The following is a 10,681-nucleotide window of genomic DNA, read 5'->3' on the forward strand; positions in this document are numbered from 1 at the left end:
CCATAACCCTCCCTCAGGCAGCCATGCTGCCCAGCAATGAACAGCTGTAAAAGCCAAGCAAAGAGACAGCTGAGTGGGGTGGATGATGTTAGTATTGTTCGGAATGTGAGAGGAAAGATGGTTTCTATTGCTTTAAGGCAGAAATGTCAAACTCGCGACGTCATGTGACGTCGCACGACGTATCAGAGCTTTTTCCCCATTGCCAGCAATGGGGTGGGCAAGGTTTCCTCATGTTGTGTCCGGTCCACAGGCCAGCAGTTTGACACCTCTGCTTTATGGGAACAGAGCCACTGGGAGCAAACTAGTGCTAATAGACCAGATATAGGCCATGGAGGAGGAGCTCCCTGTCAATCATGGAATGACGGTGTGATCCAAGAGAAGGCCTCCAACCCAGCAGGAGAAAGGCTAGCTGCACTCTGGTGAGTAGCCCAAGCTACTGGCATCTGAAGTCCAAAAGCACCAACTAAGAACAACTGTGAACAGCAAGTTGGAGCTGGGTGAGAATGTTGATCTTCTCTTCTCTATTTTGAAACTGATTTCCTGGAAAACATGCCCAAGAAGCAAAAAAAATCTCCAAAAGTGAGAAGGGGATTACAATGCCACCCTTTCATAGATGGAAGCGACGATTTAATTTTTAGGGGGGGGGGCAGAAATGCATTGAAATGGACAAATGTAAAGCTATAATCTGGATAAAACTGAAAGCTATGGAAATTGTTAAGATTTTCTATTTAAAAGAATATTGATGAAATTATAAGAAAATGATCTTTTTGTTTTAAAAGTTAGAAAATAAACACCTACTGACATCTAGTGGTGGAACAGAGTATAGAACTACAGCTGCCCTGCCTCAGAAATTGGCAAGACACTCAGAAACAGAGCACAATTCATCCTTTTGATCCTCGGTGACTTAGCTAAACAGAGAACAGCTAACAGAGGAAAGAAAATACACTGGGCTGTCTATTGAAGAATGCGAAATACAATTGCTATGAAAACTGCTGACCTTCGTAGATTATTAACACTTACTGAGCTCAGATTTTTAAGTTTAAGAATTGTTTGCAGAGAAAGAAAAATTTGACTTTTTGGCTATTCTAGGGGGGAAGTTACCAGATTGTTTTTAAATGGTTGAACATTTTGGACTGTTTATAAAGATAAGAAACATATAAAACTATAGTGTTTGGAATTTAAGACTAGTTGGTTTTATGAAAATGGAGGTTGCAAATACAACTAAAAGAGGTAAGAAACCACATGCAATATTCTCGTTTAAGGTCCCCAGTCTGGAACATCAGAGAACTGCAGGAGTAATATTTCAAGACAAGACAAATATCTTCCACGAGGAAATGTATGCTATGTTACAACTAATGCAAATGATAATTGCTTCAAATCAAGATGAGATTAAAAATATTTTTATGATACAAATGAGCACATCCTTGACCTAAGTTCACAATTAAAAAATTCTCAGAAAATGGTGACAAAGAATGAACAAATAAATCAGATAGTAGAATAAAAACCAGAGGAAAGTGACCCAAAGATGAAAGCCATAAATAAAGAAAATTACAGCTTAACACAGACAAAAATCCGCACAATTTTGCTATAATATTGGAAATGGAAAAGACATCTTTCAAGACTTCAAAACAAAGCAGAAGATAAGAAAGAAGATTTGATAAAATAGACAGTAGAGCTGTTAGGAGAACCACTAGAGTTTGGGAGAAAAATGCTTTTTTTTAGTAGTAGGGATCACAAATTATAGTAGTTCTAGTAGTAGGAATTCCTGGGGAAGTGTGTGAGAAGGAACTGCAAATATTACCTATTGTGTCCTTGTGTGTGGGTTGCCTAAAGCAGGGCCTTTTAACCGGTGTCTGTGGTACATTGGCATGTGGCAGGTGGTACCCAGCCCAGCCCAAGTGTAGAGATAGAGGTCATATAAAGGTTACGTAGAGGCCGTGCGTAGCAAACTGCCATGCCTCAGTACCTGTTTACCTCAAATGTCTATGAGCTCACCTAATTAGCACCACCAGGAACCATCAAGATATGTGAGACTCTACCCTGGCTGGGATGTTCTTAAAGATTGACAAGGAGAATACACCAATAACGATGCTGTTGCCATATACTCTTTGCTGCTTGTTAAAACTGGAGAGAAAGCAATAAACTCTGTGAAGGCAGACAGACATTTTGGATATCCTGCTATGACTGGTTTCTGAATCCATCACCCAAGGTAGCGGGGGAGGGAACGAGCCAAAGCGGCGGAGCGCAGGACTTGCCTTGAGAGAGTCCTCGGGGGGCTGCTGGGGTGAGGCAAATGCCCCAGGATCAGAACTTCTGGCACACCCAGAAGATAAAGGAGAAGGAGGGAGGGTGGCGACAGGAGAGGCTATAAAAGGCAGTTTGGGCGGGAGGGGGAGAGATGCAGCCTTGGAAGGAGGAGGAAGAGTTAGCTGCACTGAAGGTAAAAGAAGGAGGAGGGGCGAGAGAGGAGAGGACAAAAAACAGGCCAGGTGTGCACACAGGTGGCAGTGACAAACAGGTAAGAAATGCAGCTGGGGAAGGGTTGCAGCATGAGAGTTCTTCCCTCCCTCCCTCCCTCTCATTCTTCCTTCCTTCCTTCCTTCCTTCCTTCCTTCCTTCCTTCCTTCCTTCCTTCCTTCCTTCCTTCCTTCCTCTGTGCCTTGCTGCCGGTGGCCATGGCTTGAAAGTCCACTGTAAATTGCTGGACAAGAGCTGCAAGGCTGAAGCGCATTCTCCTCACTGTGTGGAGTGGCGAGGTGAACCGGCAACATGCTGAACCTGCCTGGGCGTGTGCAGAGGCTGAGGCACATGCGCTCTCCTCTGCCTCTGCATGTGCACAGGCAGGTTCGGCGCGGTAAGGAAAATGCACCACTGCCTGCCAAAACCAGGGTGGGGTGTGGGCGGCGTAGTGCAGGTAATGTGGACTCTCATAGCGCTCGCAGCGTCCCTTCTCCTGGAGTCCACGGGTGTGTGAAGAGGGCGGGGGCCATTTGCTGGTCTACTTCAGGGGATGCCTGTTTTTCTCCCTCTCTCATTACAAATATCTTCCCACCACTCTGCTCTTAAAGCTGTGAGGCTCTTGTCCAGCAATTTATAGTGGCCTTTCAAGCCATGGCCACTGGCAGCAGAGCCACCAGCCGTGCTGGCAGCCTGTCCCTCTCCCGTTGTCCCTTCCTGGGCACGGAGGGTGGGAGGGAAGGAAGGAAGGGACAATGGGAGGGACAGAGGGAGGGAAGGAAGGCACCCATGCTTGTCCCACCCCCCTCCACCAGAGATGCACGGATCCCCCCCACATCCCCGCCCGCACCCCTCACTGGCACCCCACAATCTGAGTGATGACCTGGCCACGCCCCCCCGGCTATTGACTGCATGTCAAAAAGTTGCGAAAGGTGATCAAATGACCCTGGGACACTGTGACCGTCATAAGTATGAATCAGTTGTCAAGCATCCAAATGTAAATCACATGACCCTGGGGATGCTTCAACAGTCATAAGTGTGAAAAATGGTCATGTCACTTTTTCCAGTGCCATTGTAACATCAAACAGTCACTAAACAAATTGTTGTAAGTCGAGGACTACCTGTACTTTATCATTTTTTTCCTTTTTTGTCATAAAGTTTTTGACACCTTGCTAGGTGACTGGTGGTACCCGGATATAGCCTTATCCTAAAAGTGGTACAATGGGTGAAAAGTTTGAAAGGCCCTGGCCTAAAGGCCAAGAAGGCTTGTGCTCAGCCGAGGCCCACTGACCGTGGATGCAGATAAAAACCTGTGACAGTTAATAAAAGCTTTTTCAGCACTGAACTTTCCACTAACAGATCTTATTTTGGTATTATAGCACATGGATCTGGCTGGCTGGAGATTGCGCTTATCCATCACTCCAGGATCTATACCACAGTTTTCCAAGATGCAGTTCTGACCATGAATCAGGATAAGGACAGTGTTCATCATCCAGCCAATATTTGTGTTATTTTTGAAGAAATAATCTTTTTTTTCCAAACCCCCATAGTCACAGCATAAAGAGAATTGCACAAGCAAAACCATGGTGTCCTGGAGTTTGTCATAAATTTTGGAAGGCAGAGAAGTACTTTTGGAGTGAAAACATGGCAACTCTATGCAATGAGTGCACCATATAACTTTCTGAGTGGTAGAATATTGATACCTTACCAGCCCTGTCCTCTTTAAACTTTTTCCAGCCTTGAAGCTTGCTGCAAAATTAAAAGATCACACTCAGTAAACATAAAAAATACATTTTACATTTGGATATAGGGCGTTCACTCCATTAATATTCCAGGTGATAGCCTTAATCTCCATGTGTGCAGAAAGTAGCAGATTCCTGTATCACTATCTCTGCTCTATCCTCTTCTACAGTACTCTTGACATTGTTCTGCCACAAATTTCTTATCTCCATCCAGTTTCTCAGCTAACTCTAAAATTAGTTTATGTGTAATCAGAAAATCCTTGGCTTTTTCTATAGAGTTCAATCTGAATCTTTGCTCCTGATAAGTAAATATATTAACTTTTCATAATTTTTATTCTAACTTGTATAAAAAACAAGGGTTAGCTAGATGTAAAATAGATGAATATCTTACCAAAATTATTATAATCCCAGAGGCAAGTTGTGAATGACAATAACACTCTTCGAAATATCAGAAGCTATTAAAAAAATGAAACCAGGTAAAGCTCCAGGACCAAATGGCCTTACAAGTCAATACTATAAGTGCCTCAAGGAAGAACATCTACAGCCACTAAAGGGCATAATGAATTATATACTTCAGGAGGGAAGAATACCCCAAAAGTGGAAGGAAGTGAATATTGCATTATTACTGAAGGAGAGCCAAGATCCTACAAAGACAAAGAATTACAGACCAATTTCACTATTGAACAATGACTACAAATTCTTTGCTGCAATTCTGGCAGATAGACTAAAGAATATTTTACAGGTATTGGTATTCATGAAGACCAATCTGGCTTTCTGCCAAAAAGACAGTTAAGGGATAATGTGAGGACTGTTCTGAATATCGTTGAACATTTACAATACCACAGTGAGAAACAGGCAGCTTTAATATTCCTAGATGCAGAGAAGGCCTTTGACGATTTAAATTGGACTTCTCTAAGTTTAAAGTCCTGGAAGAAATGGACTTTGGAGAGAGCTTTATTCAAAGAGTTAAAGCTATTTACACGTCACACAAGCAGTTAGTTAATTAAAATGAATGTTTTATCAAAGATGCTCTTTCTGTTCCAGACAATACCAATACTTGCAATGGATATTCCATTTAAACTGGCAGAGAGATATTTCTAAATTTATATGGCAAGGAAAGAAACCAAGATTGAAGTACAAGTTATTGCAAGATGCCAAGGAAAGAGGGTTCTGGGTTTACCAGATTTGAAATTGTATTTTGATGCATGCTGTTTGGTTTGGTTAAAAGAGTGGATGAACCTCCAAAATAAGAGGCTGCTTGATTTGGAAGGCCATGAATTAAGGTTTGGATGGCATGGCTATTTATGGTATAAAGTTAAAGTAAATGTTGATTTTAATAACCATTTTATTAGATGCATGTCTTAAGAGTTTGGAATAAATATAAAACAAGGTTTTTATGAAATTGCCCCTATGTGTCTCCTCAAGAAGCTTTTTTTAAGAAAAGAAATGGTGGTGAAGCCGGACTGGTGGATGTATGATAAAATAATATCTTTCAACTCTGGAGACCCCATCCTCAAGTCTAGGGAAGAATTAGAATTAGAGGTTATGCTTGCCACTGGTTTACATATCAACAAATGAAGAAAAGATTTAAACTAGACAAGAAAAGCCATAGTTTTGAGTTTGTTAAAACTGAATTGGAAGTCCTACTATGTGGTAGTGATGATCATATAATTGCCAAGGTCTATAAAACATTATTAAAATTAAATTTGGAAAATGAGCATGTAAAACATTGTATGATCCAGTGGGCAAGGAATTTTGGGTCTAATGCAGGGGTAGGCAACTTCGGCTCTTTTATGACTCATGGACTTCAACTCCCAGAACTCCTGAGCCAACATGTCTCAGTTTGGAAACTCCTTTCCCCAGAAAGGGAGTTTCCAAGCTGAGCCATGTTGGCTCAGGGATTCTGGGAGTTGAAGTCCATGAGTCATAAAAGAGCCAAAGTTGCCTACCCCTGGTACAATGTGATGCTTGAACGATGGGAGAATATGTGGGTAAAAGGCATTAAATTATAACTTAAAAGAAATTTTTTACAAATTGATGTATCTCTGGTATTTAACACCAGATATGTTATCTAGAAAGTATAAAGGTATTTCAAATGAATGTTGGAAATGTAAATGTAAATGTGATAAGGCAAAAAAATATTGGAGTAGGATTCATATATTAATGCAGAACATTCTTAAAGTGAACGTAAAGATTAAACCAGAAACTTTCCTTCTGGGTCTAATGGAAAGTGAACTGGGGAAAAAATGGAACTCTGATTTTATATATGGTGACGATAGCAAGATTGCTCTACGCACAAAAGTGGAAGGATGCCTCAATTCCTACCACAGACAAATGGTTACAAAAGCTGATGGAATTAGCAGAGGGCCAAATTGACTGTGCCGATAAAAGAAAAGAGTACCTTTGTTTCTGCTTGGAAACCGCTTCTGGACTTTGTGCTTGAGGTGGAAAAAAAGGATATTATGATTTTGGTTTTTATTGATTAGACTGATTTGCCAATACAAAAATGGCTAGTGCATACTACTATAGAAAATGTAAAAAGTTGAGATTTGATTTTAGTGTTTCATTTTACTGCAACAGAGAGTGTCAGAAGTAAATGCCTTTTGTTTCTACTCCTCCCTTTCTTCACACTTTTTTTTCTTTTTCTCTACTGTCGTCCCCTACTATTGCTTTTGTATTTTCACATTTTATGTTATAAATCAGACATGTCAAATTTGCGACGTCACATAATGTCGCACAACATATTGGGACTGTTTTGCCATTGCCAGTAGTGGGGTGGGCACGGCTTCCACGAGATGTGTCTAGCCCGCGGGCCGGCAGTTTGACACCCCTGTTATAAATGAATAAAACTAAATTAAAAAATAAACATAAATTGTACATTTGAATGTAGTTTTTTGTGAGTAGTGGTACAGTATTTTATACAGATGATTAATTATTCATAGAAAATTTAGATTTCTCTGCTGGGTGAAAACATGATTTTTTTTTCATAGACGTTTGTTGGAAATTGGATATGTAATGTATCTGATGATACAGTTCATGACAATTCAATTATGAGAAGCCTCTGAAGAGGTCTTTCCATTTAAGATTGCAAATGTGGTATGCAGATAATCTTCACCAATGCAATTTCATTGTGCCCAATGAATCAAGGAGATACTTTCACATCTTCGTAATTGATAAAATGTTATAACCCCACTGTATTATTATGAACTCTAATCCAGAGGGCTTTTTAACAGCACACATAAATATTCAGTTGGGTTTCTGAAGAGCAAAAAATGCTGATCTTGCTCAATCATCTTGCGGCAATTTCTTGTACGCATATTAAGCAGCTATTCAGTTTCCTTTTAACTGCATATCAAAAAAGGGAAAATCATTGAACAAGTTCCATGTTTACTGGAAAAACAAAACAATGATATTCAGCTCTTTATATTGTTAGCTTGCATGACAAAATACCTTACAAACAATTCTTCAGTAATAACTTGGAGAAAAGGCTTGAAATATTTCATTGTTACATTATTATATGTAAATATATTTTGAATGTAAATAACAATAAAATGAGACATATTGCCCTTAAATTAAAAGATGTGAAAACTGGGCTTCAGGTCTCCTGACAAGTGCTGAGGGAAGAGGAAAAGACTAAGGAAAGGCCAGTATTTTTACTACTACTACTAACTATGGTACTACTACTATTACGTAAATGATATTGCTTCATTGTGAGAGTGACATTTCCAAGAGTAAAACTATGATACATTAATCTGTATAAATTTACACATTAATGCTGTTCTACAACCTCAAATACTCAAGACAGTGCGGTTGGAGCTGCATCTCTGAGCTGTGAACAATTTTTTTTTAATTTTAATCCCATTTATATCCCGCCCTTCTCCGAAGACTCAGGGCAGCTTACAATCTAAGCACAAATTAAATGTGCTTAGCAATATTCACACTAATAAGGCAGCAATTTTTAGCACAAAGTATGCAGCTGGAAGCAATTCTGTATGAAATATTCAAAGAATAAGGGTGAGTTGGTGGTGAAAATATAAGAGCCTACAGAGGCTCACTAAATGATTTTGGGCCAGTCACTCACCCTATAGCGGTGAAAAGGAGGACTGTTGGAACTCCAGAATGAATGTTGGGATAGAATCAAATAAATGCTGTATGACTATCACATAAAAAAATAATAATCCAAAAATCATTATATGACAGTGAAGAGGAATAAAAAAATGCCATACAGTGGTCATCTGTATTTATGCTACCTGATTTGATACCTATAGATAACTGATATGGAATTGCTTCTAGTTATAGATTTCTCAATGAACACTGCTGCCATCTACAGATACGATATCCCAAATTCTATTGTGTTGTTGTCTAAAAAATCCCTGTTTATATTCTGACATATTCTACACTATGCCATGCACCATTCTGGCTCTCAGTTCTTTGTATTCAATGCTAGGTTTTTGGAATCTAGTTATGGTAGCCATACAAGCAATGAATACGAATGTTGTTTTCCTTTCTGTCATTAGTGTGAGGCTGCAGCCACCCTTAAAACTGAATCCTACTGTTACTTAAGCTGCAGCTACTGCTATTCCACCAACTGGGCTCCTGGAAACTGGGACATTTTTAGTGCAAATACTTTCCTCAGAACTTGCGGGACATGGTAACCCTTAGTTCAGTGATAAATGGCATGGGTCCGGATTATTTACGGGAGTACCTTTTGCCGGCGTTAACTTCCCATTGTCCTGTGCACTCCCACAGAGAGGGCCTCCTCAGGGTGCCGTCGGTCAGGGAATGTCGACTGGCGGCCCCCAGAGGGAGAGCATTCTCTGTGGGCGTGCCTAGCCCACAGCTTCCTGTTGAGCTCCGGATGGCTCCCGACCTTCGCTCTTTTCGCTGCAACCTGAAGACTTGGCTATTTGAACTTGCCGGCCTGGACTGAGGGACTGGGATTTTAGATTTTAAATTTTAATATTTTAAATTTTAGAATGTGTTTTATTGTTTAGGGCTAGTCGGTTTAATTTCATTTTAATTTTTGTATATTATGTGTTGTTTCATAGTGTTTTAATTGCCCTGTACACCGCCCCGAGTCCCTTGGGAGAGGGGCGGTATATAAATCATAATAATAATAATAATAATAATAATAATAATAATAATAATAATAATAATAATAATAATAAATGATCACAGCTTTTGACATCAACAAATTGGGTTAGAAAAAACTTGTGAAATTGGAAGATTAGTTAGAGCCAAAAATTGTGCACTAGATAGATCAGTGATCTGTCTCAATTTTTAATTGCTTCCTGTATTCCTGTAAAAAGATGTACTGCAGCTCTTAAGCTCGTATTGATTGATGAATGATTTCAAATTGTTTTCAACTCCTAACAACCACATAGTTTTTTCCCCCAATGATTTATCCCTAACCTGTTCTTTCAAGTCTCCCAATGGTGCACTCATTGCACATCTACTTTGATGCTGGTTGTTCTCTTCTTCTCTTTCCTTCTACCTTTCTAGAATTAGATCCTTTTCCAGGGGGCTGGGTATTCACAACATGTGTCTAAAATCAAATCAACCTTTATTGTCAAAGTACAACATGTGTACAATGAGATTGTCTGAGCCTCCCTTCGTGCACTTCTCCAACACGTTTCACTGTGAGGACAAAAGAAAAGAAAATCCCTAACCCAGTGAATTCTACTAACAAACACACAATTTTATTGCACCATGTGAGCTTATTGCACAGCGCGCCAGCCCCACAAGTCTATCATACTGTGTTGACATAGAATAATATAAAGCATTAATAAAGGAAATATAACAGAGGAAACTGGTAGAGATTGGATTTAGCTGCAAAAAGTGTGTAAACATTGTGAAAATATTGCATTGTCTTTAAATGGATACTTACAGTAGAGGAAAGTTGGTATCTCTGTTAAATTTGGGTTTTAAAACCATCAGTTTGAATTGACCAAATTGACTTGGTCTTAGGGAATTAGTAGCTCATCACATCTAGAGACTGGAAGAGACGCTGCAAGAATTGAAAAGCATATACAGAGCTGATCTGATAACAATATTCCTTTTCCCAATCCCTTCCAAAGATTCAGACTGGAAGGAGGAAAATAAAATGCAGGGAGAGATCTTGGAAAGGAAATATTTTAGGCTTACTGTGTAACTGTCAATAGAAGGTGATTTTTTTCCTCCTCTACCACTAGGTGGGAGTCATTGTTCAATGCATTTTCTTTGAGACTTGTTTTTTATTTGCCCTTCGGTAATGTACATTTAGAGAAGCATTTTATAGGAAGAAAGGTCTACTGCTGTGTAAGCTTCCTACTAATCTAAATCAGAGTTAAAGAAAATCTTCCACTAGACTGTAGTGCTGAAGCTTTCTAACAACTGTTCAACCTTTGGGGTATAATTAAATCATACTGCAATCCCATCAAAAATTGGCAGTTTTCAACTGGTGAATCATAATTACTTTAATAGGGGTTTTGATAGTAATTATA

The sequence above is a fragment of the Vipera ursinii genome, assembly GCF_947247035.1.
Source record: "Vipera ursinii genome assembly, chromosome: 6".
Classification (NCBI taxonomy): domain Eukaryota; kingdom Metazoa; phylum Chordata; class Lepidosauria; order Squamata; family Viperidae; genus Vipera; species Vipera ursinii.